At 44.8% G+C, this 20503-nt stretch overlaps 1 long non-coding RNA gene across 1 annotated transcript in view; it reads left to right on the top strand.

The window, feature by feature from the left end:
* LOC145534213 (uncharacterized) overlaps positions 1–20503 on the top strand; it is a 41801-nt gene that overhangs the window by 3172 nt on the left and 18126 nt on the right. The window contains exons 2-3 of the long non-coding RNA XR_014074347.1: positions 6021–7577; positions 8331–8603. This is a non-coding gene — a long non-coding RNA (uncharacterized LOC145534213). The remainder of the gene's footprint in view (positions 1–6020; positions 7578–8330; positions 8604–20503) is intronic.

The raw sequence follows: 20503 nt of genomic DNA, 5'->3' as shown, positions 1-20503 counted from the left end.
CTGCTCTGCCTTTTCGTGCTTTTCCTGTGCCTGCCTGGCGAGTGGTTCAGACAGGGTAGAGGGGTACTCCAGCTACTGCCTCTGACCCTGAGCGTGGTGGGTACTCCCACCCGCCTCTTGACCCCTCCCCCAGTCCCAGGGCCCCAGGACCATGCCTCCAGCGTGTCCTCTCCAGGCTTCTGTGGGCACCTGTGAGAAGCCCAGTTGGAACTCCTGCTCTGCACTACTCCTTTAACAAATGCCAAACTGATATCTAGAAATGGGATCTGAAACATGACTTAAGAGGGCTTGGATTCTGGAGTCAGCCATACCTGGATTCAAATTCCATCTGACTGCTGGCTAGCGCTGTTAAGATCAGAGGCAAGTAACTCTTACCTGCCTTAGCTTGCACATCTATTAAATGGGGTTATTAATATTTACATCCTATGGGTTGCTGTGGATATTCAATAAGATAATTAAGTGCTCAGCAAATTCCCTGGATCCTTGCAAGGGTGCAGTTAGCAACAAATATCAGAATCAGAAGATAAGTTCTGGACTCTTCTCCTGATTAGAAATATGAAGGTCTAAAGAAGGTACTGGGCTTCCCAGGTGGCGCTAGTGATAAAGAACTCACCCACCAATCCAAGAGTTGGAAGAGATGTGGGTTCAATCCCTGGATTGGGAAGATCCCCTGGAGGAGCGGATGGCAATCCACTTCAGTATTCTTGCCTGGAGAATCCTATGGACAGAGGAGCCTGGAGGTCTACAGTCCGTAGGATCACAGAGTCGGACACGACTGAAGCAACTTAGCATGCATGCAAAGAAGGTACCAGATGAAGACATTTTGAGGACACATGTAACTTTCTTCCCACCAAAAATATTATCTAAAACGTGAAGGGCTTCTGGATTTATATAATCAGAAAACTAGAGATCATGGACATTAAAATTTTGTTAGTTGAAATTTTAAAAATCTCAAAATTGTTGGACAGAATTGCAAAATGAGCACAAATGAAGGAAGAAAAACTGCTGAAACATCAAGGCAAGTGTTTCTCTAGGGATGCAGTATAAAAGGTAAGGAGGTAGAAAGTATGAAAGAAAAGCTCATCAACACAGATAACATATAAGTGAGGAGTACCAAAAGGAAAAAGTAGATGTAATGAGGGAGAGGAAATTCTATAGAAGGAATATTTTCCAGAATCAAAGAAAGACATAGGTCCTAAGATTTAAAGGGCTGTTGCATGGCCAGCATAATTTTAAACGCCACAAACATAGCCATGTTACAATGAGATTTTAGAACACTGAAGATGCGGGGGAAGTCCTAAAAACCTACAGAGAGGAAAAGAATGACATACGATGTGTATGAGTTTCTAAGGGTTGCTATAACAAAGTGTGACACCCTGGATGTCTTAGGACAGCAGAAGTGTAATGATCACAGTTCTGGAAATCAGAAGTCGGGAAGCAAGGTGTTGGCAGCCTTGGTTCCTTTTGGGTTTTCTGTGGGAGAATCCCGTCCATGCCTGTCTCCTGGCTCTCACGGCTCCCAGAGACCCTTGGCATTCTCGGCTTGCGGCTGCCTCCCTCCAGCCTCGGCTCCCATCTTCACATGGCTTTCTTCTCTGTGTTCTCTCTCTTTCTTGTAAGGATGCTAGTCTCTGGGTAGGTCCATCCCGAAAGATCTCAAGATTCTTAATTGTATCTGCACACATTCTTTTTCCAAAGAAGATCACATTCACAGGTGCCGGGGGTTACGACATGGACATATTTTTTTTTGTGGGGTGGGGGGGACGCTATTCAACTCACTACATGTAGAAATAAGAACTGGATTGACACCATACTCCTCATCAGCAAAATTGGATACAAGAAAATAATGAAGCAATATTTTCCAAGCTCTGAGGGGAAATGGCTTTGAACATAAATTATCATTCAAGTGTGAGGTAAAATGAAGCCATATTAGACAAGTACGGACTCAGAACATTTACCAGCCTTCCAATTCTTCTTCAGAAGAATTATTGTATTTGGCTAGTGTGTAAGATGCCTTCCTTTCCCCATTACCTCCCCTGCCAACAAAGGAAAAGTAACCCCAAATTGCCTGGTGTTAATATATTTATCTAAATATATTTGATTTATATTGTTATATTTATATAGACAAAAAGTATTACTAGAAATAAAAGGCCAGTTTGCTTACTCTGTCTCTCTCCATTCTAAATTCTTACTCCCCAAAATGACAAAACTCTCAATGGTTCTGGCTATTTCTTCTGCTATTTATGTCTATATTTCTCAGTTTCTTGTATATGCAGCTATTTCTTGATTTCTCAGTTTTAGGAATTATCTACTGACTTTCGACTATGGAAAATTAGCTTTTAGGTCTCTCTGCATATTTCCTCCCTCACAAACATACACTTATCCTTCCCCCATCCTCCAATATAGTTCTATCACAAATTCTGGTGAAAATCACTATTGGGTGCTTATGTTAGTATGACTATATAATATTATTCACAGCTAAGACATGTAGTGTGTTATGATTATAATTCTTTTTTCTTCCCTCTGGATTCATGCTGGTTTTCATTTCTATTTCCTTAGTTTTGTATACCTGTTAGCACAAAATTGTTAGCCCATATTCAAATTCTCCTACAAGCATGAAAATCTCTTCTCAGTATGTTCAAATGTGCTAACTATTGTATCAGCTATTACCCTGAAAGCTTTTTTCACTTCTTTCCTTGGTCGGGTTCCTGTTTCCTGGGTCCCATGTCTCTCTTTTCCTTGGTTTACTTCTTCATTTTGGTGAACTACATCATTCAGTAGCCTCCTATGAAAGATGAAAAAAAAACGATAACAACAAAAACCTCTCACCGGAGGGTATGATTGGATAAAGAATTCTCATTCGAAGAGCATTTTCTCACAGATTTTTTTAAAAATTATAATTGATATACAATGTTCTGTTAGTTTCAGCAAAGAGATTCAGATATATATATATAAATATATATATATAAATATAAATATATATAAACATATATATATATATATATATATATATATAGGGCATGGCAGCCCACCCAGCATTCTCGCCTGGAGAATCCCATGGACAGAGGAGACTGGTGGGCTACAGTCCATAGGGTGCAAAGAGTTGTACACGATTTAAATGACTTAGCACGCATATGATATGTATATATATTCTTCTCAGAGTCTTTTCCATTATAGGTTATTGCTAAATTGCTAAGTCATGTCCGACTCTGTAGAAGACATTAAATATAGTTCTCAATGTTGTATGATAGGTACTCATCCCCACAGGCTTTTAAAGGTATTACTTCTGTTTCTTTTAACTTCCAGTATTGCTGTAGATATTTAATTCCAAGTCACTTGAATGTGACCCTTTATTTTTAATGTGATCTTATTCTATTCTCTACAACATTTTAGGACCTTCTATTGATTCCTAATATTCTTAAATTTCACTATGATATGCCCTAATGTAGGCACATAGTCATCCACTTAAAAAGAAAAAAACAAAGCACCTCATTTCTTAACCTCCTTGGCAGCTAGGCATAATTTATAGACATAAATAGATTTAGTATATTCTGGGAAGTCTCCTTGAAAGAATGGGGTACGCTTCATTATCTGCCTTCTTTCCTGCTGCCTTGATGGAGAGGTAATGGTTGAAGTCCTAGCAGCCATATTAAACCAGGAGGTAGTTTTGGGAACAGAGGCCATGTTCTGTGAAGCAACAAGATAGAAAAAGGCTAAGTTCCTGACACCATGCAGTAGCCATGCTAGACCTGGACTGATTCTCCTTGGGCTTTCTTTTACCTGAGAGAAAAATACATTTTAATGGTTTAGTGAACTTTTTGTGAAACAAAGCCAAACTTTCCTAGATGATAAAGTGGACAAAATAATATATTTTCCTTCATGGAATCACTTTCTAAACTCTTTCAAATAACTGTCAATGTGTGTAGGATGAGAGCATGTAATTATTTTTCCTCAAAATATATCTGAATAAAATTGAGATGGGTCCCCATTACTGAATATCACACATGCAACCAAATACCAAATAATGAATCTATAGGGAAGACACGAAAAAGTGAAAAGAAGTTAATAAAACTTGTGGCTTATTCTAAAAAATGCTTAAAAAGAAAAAAACAGAACAAACATTTCACGTACTATCAAAAGTGGAATATAGGGTGGAGATGATGAGGGAAGAACAGAGGGGGAGGCAGCTAATTTGTTCTTAGTTTGCGTTAGGGGTGAATATAGATACGAACATTTGTAAGTATTATGTAAATACAGGGTATTACTGACAGAATGTTAAGGATAAGCACTAGGAAATTAGAAACAGTATAACTTTAAACATATTAGAAAAAATAGAATTAAATGAAGATTGCTCAAATTACCAAAAGGCAGAAAAATAGGTACAAACCAAATGAGAAACATGATAAATAGAATATTCATAGAGGCATTATATAAATAGCTCTAAATATATCAGCAATCATAACACTTGTGAATGAGTTAAACTCTCAAACTGATTGTTTAAAAATCTAGTTTCATGAATTTTTACAGAAAGATACACATATAAAGCTAATGGAAACATTAAAAACAAAAGGAAAGATGTGAAGATGTGTATCAAGGAAGTCTCATAGAATGGAAACAGGAAAAGCAATATTAACAGCAAACAAAATAAAGAGATATGTTTCATATTGTTGAAAGGAACTCCCTATTAAGATGATATCAAACAATCATGAACCATCATGCACATTACAGAAAAGATTGAAAATAAATAAAGCAAAAATTGATACTACTACTAGGAGAAATGGGCTTCCCTCATAGCTCAGTTGGTAAATCATCTGCCTGCAATGAAGGAGACTCAGGTTTGATCCCTGTGTTGAGAAGATTCCCTGGAAAGGGGAATGGCAACCCACTCCGATATTCTTGCCTGGAGAATCCCATGGACAGAGGATCCTGGTGGGTTACAGTCCATGGGATCGCAAGAGTTGGACATGACTTAGCGACTAGACCACCACCACCACCACTAGGAGAAATAGATAAATACAGTATCATAGAGACTAACTTGCTTCTTGACAGATCAATAAACTAGAGCAATAAGACAACTAAGTAAAGGTGTAGAGGATACAAATAACATGATTAACAAAGCTGATGAAATATAAAATGTATGCTGTGAACTGAACAAATAGAGGATGCAAACCCCTTCCAAACATGAAACAGTCACAGAATTGGCCATGTGTTAGGTCACAAGTAAAATATCAATACATTTTAAAATAGGACTACGATACCTAAAGGTCATATTCACTAATCATAATGCAATAAAATGAGAAATCATCAGCAAAATGATAGCAAAAATAAAATCTGTGCATCTGACATTTAAATAATGGAGCCCTCTAAATAATTGCCCTGTTAAAGAGTTGATCACAAGGAGAATCACACATTATTAGAATAAATACAAGAACATAATATATCAAAACACACAGAGTGTGGGTATTCAGAAGATAATTTAAAGCCTTAGATCCATTAATTAGAAAACACCAAGTCTGAAAATAAATAACTTGAGATTTCAACTCAAGAAATTCAATAGAGAGTAACAATAGAAAACCAAAGACAATAAACAGAAGGAATTAATAAACATGAAAGCTCAAATGAATTGAATAGAAAACAAAAAACAGTTAATTCATAAAACCAAAAGCTTATTTTCTTTTTTGAAGGCCATTATAATAGACAATCCTTTTTCAAGATTGATGAAAAATGAAGACTGATACAAATAAGTAAGAGTAGGAACTAAAAATGGATCTAATTACAACAAAAGGAAGATAGAAAAATAAATTATGATTTGGGAAAAAGTATTCACATTAATAGTCCCACTGCCACCCTCAGCTTTTTCATGTCTACAGTAGGTTATAAATACCTAAATAAAGTGGTTACTTTGTTAGTAAAATTTAATGGTCCACTTTAATGTTCCTTACTTATGTATCTTTAGATTTATAAAGGGTGCCATTGTATTTTGCATGTATGTCAAAGTTTTCATTTTTCTTCTTTTAAAGGTCCCCTCCCCCTGTGGATTCATCTATTTGGGAAAGGTCGTATGTCAACTGGCACTTCTTATGCTGCTCGGTGCCACTCCCAACTGATTCACACCCTGGATATGTGGTCGGTGTGTCCACGCTAGACTCTTTTGGTTGTAAGAGGCAGAGCCTGACCCAGGAGCAAAAGGTCTTTGTCGAGTCACGTTTGAACCGGATTGAGAACTGAAATCTGTCACGGCCTGGCCAGGGGTGGTCTTCAGTCTCTCTCTCTGCATCTCTGAACCCTCTCCAGTCTTCGCTCTCCACCAACAGCCTTTCTTGTCGCAGTGCTCCCTCATGCTGCCAGCTTAATGCGAGTCTGCCTTGCTCCACCTCCCTCACGGGCCACTTCTCACTAGTCTCTGGTTCAAAACCCTAAGAGAGAGTCCCTCTCATCTCACACCAGCTCTTCACAGGTCACTGTCCCTGCAAAGACAGGTCTGCCCTCAGGCAGGGTGCCCACCACTGGTCCCGTCAGGCAGGAACAGAAGTCCCACAGCACAGAGCAGGCAGCGTGGTCAGCGGGGGCTCTGCGTTGGCCAGTTCTCCTTGGAAGGGGGCACGGAGGTGTCTGGTGTGACCGATACACTTGCCTGGGAGGAGCACAACCATGGTCTCCCAGCAGGTCATGCAGAGGGTCTGTGTCTCTGCCTCCCTGCTGGGCTCCAGCCTTGGCTGTCCCCTCCCAACCTCTGGGAGAGGGACGTGAGCACTGAGCCTCTCAGAATGTGAGTGCCGTGTGACAATGGCCTGCCGTCTTCTGAGACTGGGCACACTTAGGCTGGAATGAACCCAGTGACTCTCCAGCATCTGACTGGGTCCAGAAGATGCTGCTTCTTCCATCCTTGGAAACATGGAACTCGCATAGGTCTCCACTCAGCCTCTTGGGGACACTTCCCTGTGGTGAGGACCCAGCACAGGCAGTCGTCACCCAAGGACACTCTTCTGGGCTCTGAAGCAAGTGACTCCTTATACTCCACTTAGCTGAAGTGCTGTGGCCCTGACGGATCACTAAGGCCCATGGTGTCTTGCTGTCACAGTGTCTAAGGTGGTTCATACTGTGGTTGGATGTTTGCCCTCTACCTCCCAGGCCATCCTAGGGAGAAGGACATTCCTGGTCATCTGATGTCAGGCTGGGTGAGACCTGGGACAATGAAATGTGGGTAGGAGTGACATGGGTCACTTCAGAGCAGAGGCTTCCCAAACCCTCTTGTTACTCTGCTATTTCTCTTCCCCCTGACATGGGGCCTCCTTGTCTGGGATGGCGGCTGCTCCTTCCTCCTTGGTGCTGATGTGAAGGTCACAGCCAATCTGCAATGCTCATGACTATGGGTAAGGGGTAAATCTTTGCTGCTGGAAGCCTGAGGTTTGAGATGACTTATCCCTGCAATCTCCTTAGCCTGAGCTCCTGCTCTGTGATCTCCCATTGGTTTCTGCATCCTGCACTAGACTTGAGAGCAGGTGCTGGGCCTTCCGTCTGCTCAAAGACTAGTTGATAAGCACTGTGCTAGACCTTGGGGATGCAGAGACAGAAAGGTAAGTTCTTAACTTTGAATTGTTCAGTCTGTTACGTCCAGAATGCCTGGGTCCCCAAAATTCATTGTGATAGTATTAAGTATTAGTATTAAGGGGTGGACCTTTTGGAGATGGTAAGTTCATGAGAGGGCTTCCCTGGTGGCTCAGCGGTAAAGCATCCGCCTACAATGCAGGAGACCATCTATAATGCAGAAGACACAGGTTCAATCCCTGGGTCAGGAAGATCCCCTGGAGGAGGAAATGGCAACTCACTCCAGTATTCTTGCCTGGGAAATCCCATGGACAGAGGAGCCTGGTGAGCTATAGTCCATGGGGTCCCAGGAGTTGGACACGACTTAGCGACTAAACCACCACCAAGGTCATGAGGATGGAGTCCTTGTGAATGGGATTAGTGCCCTCCTAAGGAGACACATGAGCACTTGCTCTCCATCTCTCTGCTCTTGCCCTGTGAGGATGTGATGAGAGAATACCCTTAAGCCAGGAAGCAGGCTCTCACCAGACACTGGATCTGCTGGCACCTTGGTCTTGGACTTCCCAGGCTCTGGAACTGTTCGTGGTCTAATCTTTTATAGCCCTCCAGACCAGGACACCCACTAAAGGGAATGTGCCCAAGGAGCAACAGCAGCCCGGGGAAAGGGATCCATGGGGGTGAGGAGGGCCAGACAGGTGATGTATACACTGTGTTTACAAAGTTGAACAGGTCTGACTACATTTGTCAATTAATCCATTGATTTGTTCCCCATCTCATTCCAGAAAGGCTTGGAAGGTGAAGCATCTTTTGGGTTTGTGCTTGTGGCTCCACTGGTAAGCAGAGTGCCTAGCACATGACATCCCCCAGTCAACACTGCTGAGTGTCCAGTGTCCAGGCGCCTCTTTCCTGCCCTTCCGTCTGCTGTTCCAGACCAGGCTCCTGCTCTCTCCCTTCCTGCATTCCAAGGGTTTAGGCTTCCTGCCCTCCAAGGGAGAAGCTTTCCTGACCCAGATTAACATCTGCAAATGGAGTCACTGGTCTCGCATAGCAAGAAGGTGGGTGTTTGGTGTGAATGTTATTCCAGAACACATATTCGGGATCTTCAGAAATCCTCGTACACCCTCCAGCTTCCATGACTCAGATTGAAGGTATGAGGGAGACAATGTGTGAACAGCATTTAGAGTAAATTATTAACGTTAAGAACCTCTTTATTAGACAGTCGTACACAAAGGAATTTTATTTCAGATCCTTTGACACATGACAAATGGCTGTTTCAGATGAGAAGTAAACTGCGTCCTCTGGCAAGCAGAACCGAGGGCTGTATCAGCTGGGGGAAGAAAATCCAATTTGCTTTTAAATGCCATTTACAGACTGTTTCTTTCATACTAACAACCCGAGTTGAGAACATAAACTTTAGACATTAAGAAACTTCACACAGACGCTGCCTAGGCAAGGCGGCTTCCTCAGCCGAGGCTGGGACAGTGAGCAGAGAGCAGCCTTGTTTTTCATGCATCTTCTTTTTCTCTGATCTGCCAGGGGTTTGTGGAATAAACTACTTTACCAGACAGTGAGCAGAACATAAAATCCTCCTAATTACATCCTACTTAGGAGTTTCCAAAAGGCGGCTTTGAAACAAATTCCCGAGGATAAGTAGGCTAGATGACAGTGTGCTAATATGTGTACACACACATAGTCAACAAAGCCTGTCTTCTAACTGTTTAAATAGCCAGAGCTGGGAGGAGAAATGGAATTCGTAGTCAAGATCCCGTTGTCCTGCTGGCTCTTTTTCTCTCACCCCAAACCCCTCCTGCCAGAGCAAGTGGAGGTTGATGGGCTAGTTTCTCCATGGTACATGGAGAGGGGTACCATATTGGATGGTGGGCTGTGGGCAACTGGCTGGGGAGTCAGAGCTGGTGTAGTTGGGAGCAAGGCTGGAGGGACAAGGACCTGAAAGCCAATAGCCAAGTCATGGGCAGATAGATGCTCTGAGGCCAAGGAGGGCCGATGGGACCAGTGGGCACACAGCAGTGAGAGATCACAGGATTGCTTGGGAGCAGTGTGATGGTGGTGCGTGCTGGTGCAGCTGGTTGTAAGGGAGAGATGAATGGACACGTGAGACAAGGCCCGTGGTAAATAGTAGAGAGCACACAGACTCCTAGAGTCAGGGCAGGCAGTCCCCACTACCGCCCTAAAAGATCAGGGCTGTGAAGACTAGACAGTGAGCCCTTGTCTATCTCAACCTCAAAGGCTCTGATGGAATTCTGTTGCTGACAAGACTCACATCAATGGCATGTCTAGCTTGGGGTCTTCAAGTGGGAACAGGTTTAAGGTAATAAAGACTTAACAGCTTGTGAATGGTGACGGAATTGGGGCAGATCACAACGGGGGCAGGAGCAGCAGCGGTCAGAGATCCCGTGTCAGGAGAATACAGTGGTCCAATATGTGGGTGCTGCGAAGGTGTGCTCCCAGCGCAAGGGAGGCCCAGGGCTTGTACTGTGGTTGCGGTGAATGTCTCTGCTCTTCATCTGAATTACGTGCAAACCCGAGGATCCGATTTCCTCCAGGCTGTCTAGTAGATATTGTGGGATTGCTGGATTGAAATAGAGTTTAGTGAACTGGAGAGCTCTCACCTAAACCTGCTGCAGGCCTCTCTGCAGGTGTCTCCTAGTATGGCTGGAAACCCATGACAACTTTTGTACTACAGGCTCAGGGGATAGCCCTCAGTTCCACTTCCTGAGCCTTCCTTCTGCTCTCTGGGCTACTATGGCGAAAGATTCAACTTGGATCAGGGTCTGTCTCTCCACCTGTGGTTAACCAACTGCGCTTCACGTCCCAAAGCTGGTCTTGCAGAGGACACAGACTTCATTCTCTGTCCTCCAGCCCCGAGGCAAGAGACTGGCTCCTTCTTCCTTGCACCCCAACCGGTGTCAGAGACCCTGTCCTTACTTGCTTGGGGGTAGAGATTGGTTGGCTGGAGACAGAAGTGGTATATCCCTCAGGTGGGAGGGTGGGAGAGAGGAGGTTTGGGCTTCTTTGTTGCCTGTACCATTATGTGGGGGTCAGGACTCCAGAATTCTAATTCCAGCTTTACTAACTCTATTCCATTCCATTCCCTCCAGTCCATCCATTTCACCTCTTCTTTTCCATTCCGTTCCACCCACTGGATTCTGTTCCATTAGAGGAGCATCTGCTATGTGCCAGGCAGTGTTCTAGGTGCTGGAGAGACAAACTGACACAATGTCTGCTCTTACGGGGCTCATATTCCTGTGGAGGAGACGGATGGCAATCAGCAGCATGCCTTGGACCTGGGACCACACCAGGGGCAGCAAGGGGCATGGACAGACACGGTCTGGGGATTCACAGATCTTGGTTTTGAATCCTGGATCCATTACGAAGTTTAGGAAATCCTGCAGTTTCATGAGACTTGGTATCTCTATCTGTGGACTCAAGCCTTAACTGGAATCACACAATATTCCTTCCTAGCTCTAACATTTCTGTCTTCTAAAATTTATCTTGTATTTTGCCTGTTCATTACTTATTTCTACTCTTTCTCATTCCCAGAACAGTTTGAGGCAGTTGCCCATCTCCAACACTTTTCCTCCATGGCACACAGTGTCTCCCAGGATCACAGGGGAACTGGCATTGGGCAGAAGTGGTAATGACAGCCATGGACCTCAGCTGTCCCCTCATCCAGGCCCGCTCATGTCCCTGCAATGGCCTCCTGCCCAGAGTCCCTGTACTTGTCAAGCCACACTGCTGATTCCTGCCCATGGCTCACAGCTTCACAGTCCACACTCAACCCTGAACTTCCCTGACCTCTGACCTGTCCATCCAAATGTACTTGCCCCCTCAAGCGTAGACTTGTCCTTGGTTGACCTTTGCAGCCATATACACCCAGAAATCTTTTATTACAGCCACTACCCCACTCATTGTAGATAATAATATTGGAGAGAACTGTAATATTGAAGATGATAATAATATTGGAGATAATAAAAATAATGATGGAGAGCATTGTAATATTAGAGAGGATAATACTATTAGAAATAATAATAGTGCTAGCCACAGTAAAGCTAATAGAGATAACATTGGTGCTAATAATAGTACTGTGGAATATATTATTGGAGACTATAACATAACATAATGTAGGATAAAATACTCTGCCCAGATGCATCGTGGAGGGTCTCCTCTTGGGAAGCCCCAGTGTGTGCTAGTACCTACTAATCCCGGGGCAGGAAGTGGTGGGCTTTGGGGAAGGGAGCCGGGCAGGGAAGTGGTGTTGACTCGGGTCATGGAAGCTGGGCTGGAGGCTTAGGGGAAACCGGAGGAGACCTCAGGGCTTAGAGCTGTGGGGCCGGCCTGGCCCCGCATCTGTGCTCGACTGTTGAGCCACAATGCTCTGCAGACCCCAGGGCCGTGTCCTCATGCACTTGCTTCCTCCCAGTTACAGTTGGTAACCCTCTCTGTGGCATTACCAGAGGCGTGAGAACAGAGATGATACAACCCTGAGCTTCCTGCCACTTCTCCCCGATCCTGGGTTCTCAAGAAACCTCGCTGCATGGTGACAAGGTGTGGGTGTGTTTTGAAAAAAATGTGCCAAGAGGGCAGAGCTCAGCAGAGCTCAGGAGAACATTTTGAACCTCATTCCGTTCCCCAAAGGTTCCCAGAGCCACTTGGGAGGCCCCTGGTTGCAGCTGGTTGGTCCTCCTGCAGGGTCCTGCCTGGGGTGCTTTGGGTCCAGTGATGCAATTTCTGGCTCTTTAATGATGGGGGTGCGGGTGGTCTTCCATGAAGGAAGAAAAGATAGTAGGGACAAGCCCATCACCTCTGGAGACCTGGCCTGATCAGAAGGTGAGTTGGAGGAGGATCTGTGTCTATTTCCAGCACTTCCTCCGTCCGGCAGCCATCTCAGGTTCCAGAAAAGTCCTGAATTTCAAGCTAAGCCAGCACTCCCTTCATCTTCCTTCAGTGAAGAGGTATTTTGGTGATGGATTCAAGCTATATCTTAACTGAACCATTAGTATTCAGAGGGTGAGAACACATGTTTTATCGTTTCTGATTCTTACCAGTTACCCCCAAACTATAGTTATACCAAAATTTTACAGTTATCCAAACACTATTATTATAACTTGTTTGCTTTCAAAAGGAAAAATCAAACAGTCCCACCCACTACAGAGTTATTACTAAGGGCTTCCAGTTTTCTAGGTTATCATTTAATTTTTACCCTTACTCATAGTTAGAATTATAAAATAAGTTTTATGTTCTTCTCTTTGAAATACTCTTTAAACATTGTATTGAGAACATTTTTGACATCATGTGGCACTAGTGGTAAAGAACCCATCTCCCAGTGCAGCAGAATTAAGAAGCACAGGTTTGATCCCTGGGTGGGGAAGATCCCCTGGAGGAGGAAATGGACATCCACTCCTGGATTCTTGTCTGGAGAATCCCATGGGCAGAGAAACCTGGCAGGTTATGGTCCGTAGAGTCACAAAGAGTCAGACATGACTGAAGTGATTTAGCACACATGCACAAAATAGTTACCTCTGGACTTCCCTCGATATCAGCTGTCCCCAACATTTTTGGTACCAGGGACTGTTTTCATGGAAGACAGTTTTTCCACGGACCAGTGGCTGGGGGATGGTTTTGGGATGATTCAAGAGCAATATGTTTATTGTGCATTTTATTTCTATTATTATTATATCAGTTTCACTTCAGATCAATCATCTGACAATCGATCTCGGAGATTGGGGACCCCCACTCCACACTCCCCCCTACCCCGCCCACAGTGCCTGGCATTCCTGGCCACGGTAAATAAAGTTGTTGGGGATATGTGGACAGAGCTCATTCAGCAAATATTTGAAAGAAGCGGGCACGAAGACTGCCCTGGGTCCCCCTACTCTGTGTCTCCCTCTGTCCCTTCCCTCCTCCCCATCCCCGCGTTCCCCACCCCCCTCCATAGGCTGCTGCTGGGTTAAACATGTTTCTGCTTTGGCTCTTTCTTCCCGCATTCTAAAGACTGGGGAATAACTACATGGCAAACTATCCAGCAGATGCTGAAATCCACGCATTATATCCTACTTAGGAGTTTCCAAAGGCAGCTTTGAGATAGATTCCCAGGGATAAGTAAGTAAGTAAGATAAAAAAAAAAATACAGCAGGTAATATTTGTACGCACACAGAGTGAACAAAGCCTTGTAGACTTGTTAATGGGGAGGGTGGGGGAAGTGCATTTTCTCAACTGGAGTTGGATCAGCCAGTCTCTAGTGAAGTGAAAGTCGCTCAGTCATGTCCTACTCTTTGCAACCCCATGGACTATACAGTCTATGGACTTCTCCAGGCCAGAATACTGGAGTGGGTAGCCTTTCCCTTCTCCAGGGGATCTTCCCAATGCAGGGATTGAACCCAGGTCTCCCACATTTCAGGCGGATTCTTTACCAGCTGAGCCACGAGGGAAGCCCAGCCAGTCTCTACCCTAGCCCAGAAAGGGGGAAGCTGCTCTGGGTAGGGGGGAGATGCTGGCCCTGGGGCCTCCTTCAGGACACGGCCCTTCCTGACCTGGTTTGGTTGTTGGCTAGCATTGTTTCTTAGGAGCCTGTGGCTGTGTTACTGGAAATGGACTCTGGGGAAGCTGGGCCTCACCAGCAAGAGGACCTCTGTGGTGTAAGGCCTAAGATTAGGGTCTGATACCATGTGCTTATTGCCAAATTCAGACTGAAATTAAAGAAAGTGGAGAAAACCACTAGACCATTCAGATATGACCTAAATCAAATCCCTTATGACTATACAGTGGAAGTGAGAAATAGATTTAAAGGACTAGATCTGATAGAATGCCTGATGAACTATGGATGGAGGTTCGTGACATTGTATAGGAGACAGGAATCAAGACCATCCCCAAGAAAAAGAAATGCAAAAAAGCAAAATGGCTGTCTGAGGAGGCCTTACAAATAGCGGTGAAAAGAAGAGAAGTGAAAAGCAAAGGAGAAAAGGAAAGATATACCCATTTGAATGCAGAGTTCCAAAGAATAGCAAGGAGAGATAAGAAAGCTTTCCTCAGCGATCAATGCAAAGAAATAGAGGAAAACAATAGACTGGGAAAGACCTAGAGATCTCTTCAAGAAAATTAGAGATACCAAGGGAACATTTCATGCAAAGATGGGCTCAATAAAGGACAGAAATGGTAGGGACCTAACAGAAACAGAAGATATTAAGAAGAGGTGGCAAGAATACACAGAAGAATTGTACAAAAAAGATCTTCACGACCCAGATAATCACAATGGTGTGATCACTCATCTAGAGCCAGACATCCTGGAATGTGAAGTCAAGTGGGCCTTAGGAAGCATCACTACGAACAAAGCTAGTGGAGATGATGGAATTTCAGTTGAGCTGTTTCAAATCCTGAAAGATTACGCTGTGACAGTGCTGCACTCCATATGCCAGCAAATCTGGGAAACTCAGCAGTGGCTACAGGACTGGAAAAGGTCAGTTTTCATTCCAATCCCAAAGAAAGGCAATGCCAAAGAATGCTTGAACTACCGCACAATTGCACTCATCTCACACGCTAGTAAAGTAATGCTCAAAATTCACCAAGCCAGGCTTCAGCAATATGTGAACCATGAAGTTCCAGATGTTCAAGCTGGTTTTAGAAAAGGCAGAGGAACCAGAGATCAAATTGCCAACATCCGCTGGATCATCGAAAAAGCAAGAGAGTTCCAGAAAAACATCTATTTCTGCTTTATTGACTATGCCAAAGCCTTTGACTGTATGGATCACAATAAACTGTGGAAAATTCTGAAAGAGATGGGCATACCAGACAACCTGATCTGCCTCTTGAGAAACCTGTATGCAGGTCAGGAAGCAACAGTTAGAACTGGACATGGAACAACAGACTGGTTCCAAATAGGAAAAGGAGTACGTCAAAGCTGTATATTGTCACCCTGCTTATTTAACTTCTATGCAGAATATATCATGAGAAACGCTGGGCTAGAGAAAGCACAAACTGGAATCAAAATTGCTGGGAGAAATATCAATAACCTCAGATATGCAGATGGCACCACCCTTATGGCAGAAAGTGAAGAAGAACTAAAGAGCCTCTTGATCAAAGTGAAACAGGAGAGTGAAAAAGTTGGCTTAAAGCTCAACATTCAGAAAACTAGGATCATGGCATCTGGTCCCATCACTTCATGGGAAATAGATGGGGAAACAGTGGAAACAGTGGCTAATTTTATTTTTCTAGGCTCCAAAATCACTGAAGATGGTGATTGCAGCAATGAAATTAAAAGATGCTTACTCCTTGGAAGGAAAGTTACGACCAACCTAGAAAGCATATTAAAAAGCAGAGATATTACTTTGCCAACAAAGGTCCATCTAGTCAAGGCTATGGTTTTTCCAGTGGTCATGAATGGATGTGAGAGTTGGACTATAAAGAAAGCTGAGCGCCGAAGAATTGATGCTTTTGAACTGTGGTGTTGAAGACTCTTGAGAGTCCCTTGGACTGCAAGGAGATCCAACCAGTCCATCCAGAAGGAGATCAGTCCTGGGTGTTCATTGGAAGGACTGATGTTGAAGCTGAAACTCCAATACTTTGGCCACCTGATGCAAAGAGCTGACTCATTGGAAAAGACCCTGATGCTGGGAAAGATTGAGGGCAGGAGGAGAAGGGGATGATGGAGGTTGAGATGGCTGGATGACATCATCGACTCGATGGCCATGGGTTTGGGTGGACTCTGGGAGTTGGTGATGGACAGGGAGGCCTGGCTTGCTGCGGTTCATGGGGGTGCAGAGTCAGACATGACTGAGCAACTGAACTGAACCATGTGCTGCCTGGACAGCTGTGATCTTGGAGGCCCCCAAATGCCCTGGTGCGTGTTCCTTTCCCCCACTCTGCTCCCACGGATAGGGTTCCCCACCCAGACAACCCTCATCGAGGTTGGGGGGGGGAGTTCTGCACAGTTTCTGCTTTTCCTGTAAGTGGATTTCAGTTCCCCTGTCAGCCTCAGAATTATTCAACCAAGCCAGTCACACCTTCCAGTGGGAACCAGAGGCCACCTGACCCTCTTGTTCCTGCAGCCCGGCGCCCACCAGCCCTGGTCATTCAAGGCTCTGTGGGGTGCACCCTGGGTTCCTCCCCTGGGCTTTGAGCATCTGAGACTAAGAAACTGCTGCCTATCTTACCTGTTCAGTGTTGGATGTTGTGTACCAGACCATCCCCCCAACCCTAGGGCAGGAATCCCTCCCTCATCACCAGGGGGGCAGGGGGGCTAAAATAGTTGTAGAAACATCAAAGGTGGGGAGCGGTTTGGAGTCACGCACAAGCTAGGGATCTCAGACGGGCACTGGGACCTCATTTTCCTCACCTGCCCTTCCTTATGGGGTTGCTCCTGTATCAGATGATAGCAGCACCTAGGTTGTCCCGACCAGGGGTTGGGGGCAGGGGCGGGAGGGGTGGAGAGCGTGGGAGATGATGGGTGCTTGTGTGTGTGAAGTATGATCCCCTCATTATCCTTGCACAATTGGATTCCCTTCTCTCCGAACGACATTCCCTTTATTTTCATTGTTTATCTTTTTCCACTGAAAGCAGCTAGAGACATTTTGCAAGTTTTCTCTGTCAAGCCTCCCAGCTTCTCCATCGAGGAGTCGATGATCTGTAAACAAACGCTTCCATGCACAGGGGAGCGCCCCCATTTAAAGGCACCTTAGGGGGAACTCTTTTTACAATGAGAATTATTGCCCTGTAATGTCTCTATTCAGGAATTTAGAAGTTTTGCTCAGCAAATTACTTTAAAATGGAGCCAGTGTGTCCTGGAAAGCTGACCAGGAGCTGGGTGGATGAGATTTTTCCAAATGCAGTGAGAAGGTCCCAGCATGGATGCAGCCAGGCAGGCTTGCTTCTGTTGGGAAATTTGTTTTCAAGAACTCAGGGGCTAATGCAAGGTGATGCTGGGGAGATAAGGTGATGTGTCTGAAAGAGTTCAACTTGTCTCTATGTGATCTTGAACAGGTTTCCTCAGTCTTCCCACCTGTAAAATGGGTACAACAATTCCTGTCTTACTTGTTGCTATGAAGAAGAAATGAGATGTTGTGTCAGGCATGAGATCTGCAAACACAAGATACTGTTGGGACTCTGAGGTCACTGTCTTATTATCTCTTCTCTTCCTTGACAGCGCCCAGGGAATTGGTTTTGCCAAGTGATTGGTTTTGCCAATGTCCTGCTTTTCCAGACTCATCTGTTAGCATCCTTGAAGCTGGGGCTACAGTGGGAGCACCTTATTCTCATAAAAGTCCTTCCTGGGCTGAGTGCAAAGCAGTTGTGAAGGACTCCACTTCCAAGAAGTCCTCTCTGATTGGTCTCTCCTCTGCCCTGAGGGTGCCATGGCCTTTTCTTTTTAATCCCCACACTCTTCCCTCTGATCTCTTTCCTCTGCTTGCTGGTTCATTTCCTTCTTTCTGTCCTCTATTTGCTTCTTCCTTCTATTCCAGTACTTTCTCTTGGGTTTCCCTCCCTTCCTCCTCCTCCTTCCTTCCTGTTCTTCTCCCACTCCTGCTTTTTCATTCCCCCAATTCCACCATGAACCCCTTAATCTGTGTCACAGTGTTGAGAAGGCAGCTCGGTGTCCTTTCCTGCCGGTGGCCTTTCCCAAGCGCCACCACAAGGAATTGCCTACGGTCCTGTCCCATTTTGCCCTTCTGGGGTCAAGATTTGCACAGTTGAACTCCTGGCCCCAGCCTGGGGGTCTGGGGTACCGAGATCTGGAGTGTCGACTTCCAGGCCAGCCCACAGCCCTCTGGAAAAAAGCTGCTGTCTTGCCCAAATGACAAAAAGAAATCACGGGGAAAGGGTCTGTGCCAGCAGGCCCGGTGGTACCGAGAGAGAGCCTCTGCCCCCGCCCGCTCACCAGCTACTGCGAGCTGGGCTAATTAGAGGGGCCTGTGGTCCCCGTGGTAATTTGCTTAAATGGAAGAAGTTGATTTTCTCTCCTTTTTCTGTTCTTAGGAATTCCAGTTTTAGGCTCTGGCAGTCTCTAACCACCACTCCCTTCCGCCCTCTGGGGAAGTGTTTGCTATGGAAATATGCAATTAATATTGCAGCGATCATAATTGCTAATTATTAAAACAATGCTACCCCCTTTTTCTGGCCTAGTTTCATGTTTAAAACCATTTAAATAACAGGGAGCAAGAAAAAAAAAAAAGGAAAAAAGTTAAACACCAGTGCTGAACTTGTGCAAAAGCCAAATGAGAGGGCTCCTGGGCTGCCTAAGGTTTGTCTTGGTGCCTGGAAGAACCGTGTACCGTGTTCTCTCAAGTCCATCCTTTCAGCTCCCCTGGAGCCGCCTGCTAGGTACAAGTGAGGTGCACATTGCATTTTGGTCGCTGGAATCCCATTTTCACAGTGACACGGGGCTCTTTTCTCCTGGTTTTGATTGATCTCCAGTAGGGCCCCAGACCCCAGGGACTCTCAGAGTCCTTCTTCCTGCCCAGCCTGTCCCCAGCTAAGAGTCAGGGTGAGAACTGTCTGGAAAGGAGCAGTTCAGTGGACTGTGTGCCCGGTTACTCCAACAGTAGAATGGAGGTGCGTGGCTCTAGTGCATAACTACAGCCATTTCTATTGGTTTCTTCAACAAGACTTTAAAACATCCGTAACGGCTGCTGCTGGGTCAGCATCCTAAAACACAGTTTGCATGATGTCATCCCACCAGGGAAACCTTTCAGCATCCTTCTCCCTCTCAGCCTACAGGGGCCAGCCCTGACCCTTAGCCAACGATCCAGGCTTAGTCCATCTGTCCATCCTTCTCTGACACTACTCACCACCTCAGCCAGTCTGGCCATTCCCCAGATATTCCCCAAATGTGATGCTTCTGCAGCTGCAGATTGTCCTTCTCAGCTTTACTCAGCAAAATCAATACTATCCTTAAAGATTTCCCTTCAATCTCCCTTTGTCTGAGGATATCACCCTCTTCTTAGATGTACTCCCCTATCCTCTGAACTCTCCTAGCAAATGTTTTGTCCCTTGGAGGGCCTTATTACACACTGCTTTGTACTGGGCCAATTTCCTATGTATCTTCTAGTTAGGTTGAATCCTAAACCTCTTGGGGGTGTTGATTTGTACTTACTGACCTTGGTCGTCTTTTCCTCCCTAGGGCCTGGCCCGATGTTTTGCATATAGTAGGAGTTCAATAATGCTTATGAAAAAAATGGGATAAAACAGAAAAAGATGCACGTGGTCACTGTATGAATTTCCCAGGGTTGTGGTAACAAAGTACCTTAAAACAATAGGAATTTATCCTTTACAATTCTGAGGCTGGAAGTCCAAAATCAAGGTGTTGGGAGGGCTGTGCCCTCTCTGAAGGCTCTGGAACAGGGTCTTTCCTTGCTTCTTTCAGTTTCTGGTGGTTCCTGGCAACTCTTGGCAGTCCTCCAATCTCTGTCTCCATCATCACAAGCCTTTTCTCTGTGTTCAAATTCTTGCTCTTGTAAGAACACAAGTCACTGGTTTAGGGCTTGCCACTGTTCTACCCAATATGATCACTAACAGGATAATGGAGAGATGGATAAAAGGACTTCACATGTTTTAAGGTGGAAAATCTTGGAAAATGATGGAGCTGTAGACCAAGAAAGGCAATATTACAGGAACCTCTGCTTTTTGTCATGTTTCCAATGGAAATATTCATCCAGAAGCTGGAGTTATGATGGGATAGAACTGATGGTGACAATAGCTTGACAGTTACCAACTAGTTATTGATTAGAGTGGAATCTCTTAGAATCCGCATTTTGGGCTTTATTCAATAAATATTTATTCCAATAAATTACACTTATCTTCTCTGCCTTAAAATATTCACTAAATGTTAGTAGGGAAATATAGAAAGGTATTAAGTCACACAATTACACATAAAACAGGAGACGGGATGACAGCGCACAGAGGGTTTTAATGATATGTAGGGGGTTGCTAAGCAGACAAAGGCACC

The sequence above is a fragment of the Giraffa tippelskirchi genome, chromosome 14, assembly GCF_054371585.1.
Source record: "Giraffa tippelskirchi isolate mGirTip1 chromosome 14, T2T-mGirTip1v1.2.pri, whole genome shotgun sequence".
Lineage (NCBI taxonomy): Eukaryota > Metazoa > Chordata > Mammalia > Artiodactyla > Giraffidae > Giraffa > Giraffa tippelskirchi.
The sequence above is the reverse complement of the archived record's forward strand: the minus strand, read 5'-3'. Positions and strand labels throughout refer to the sequence as shown.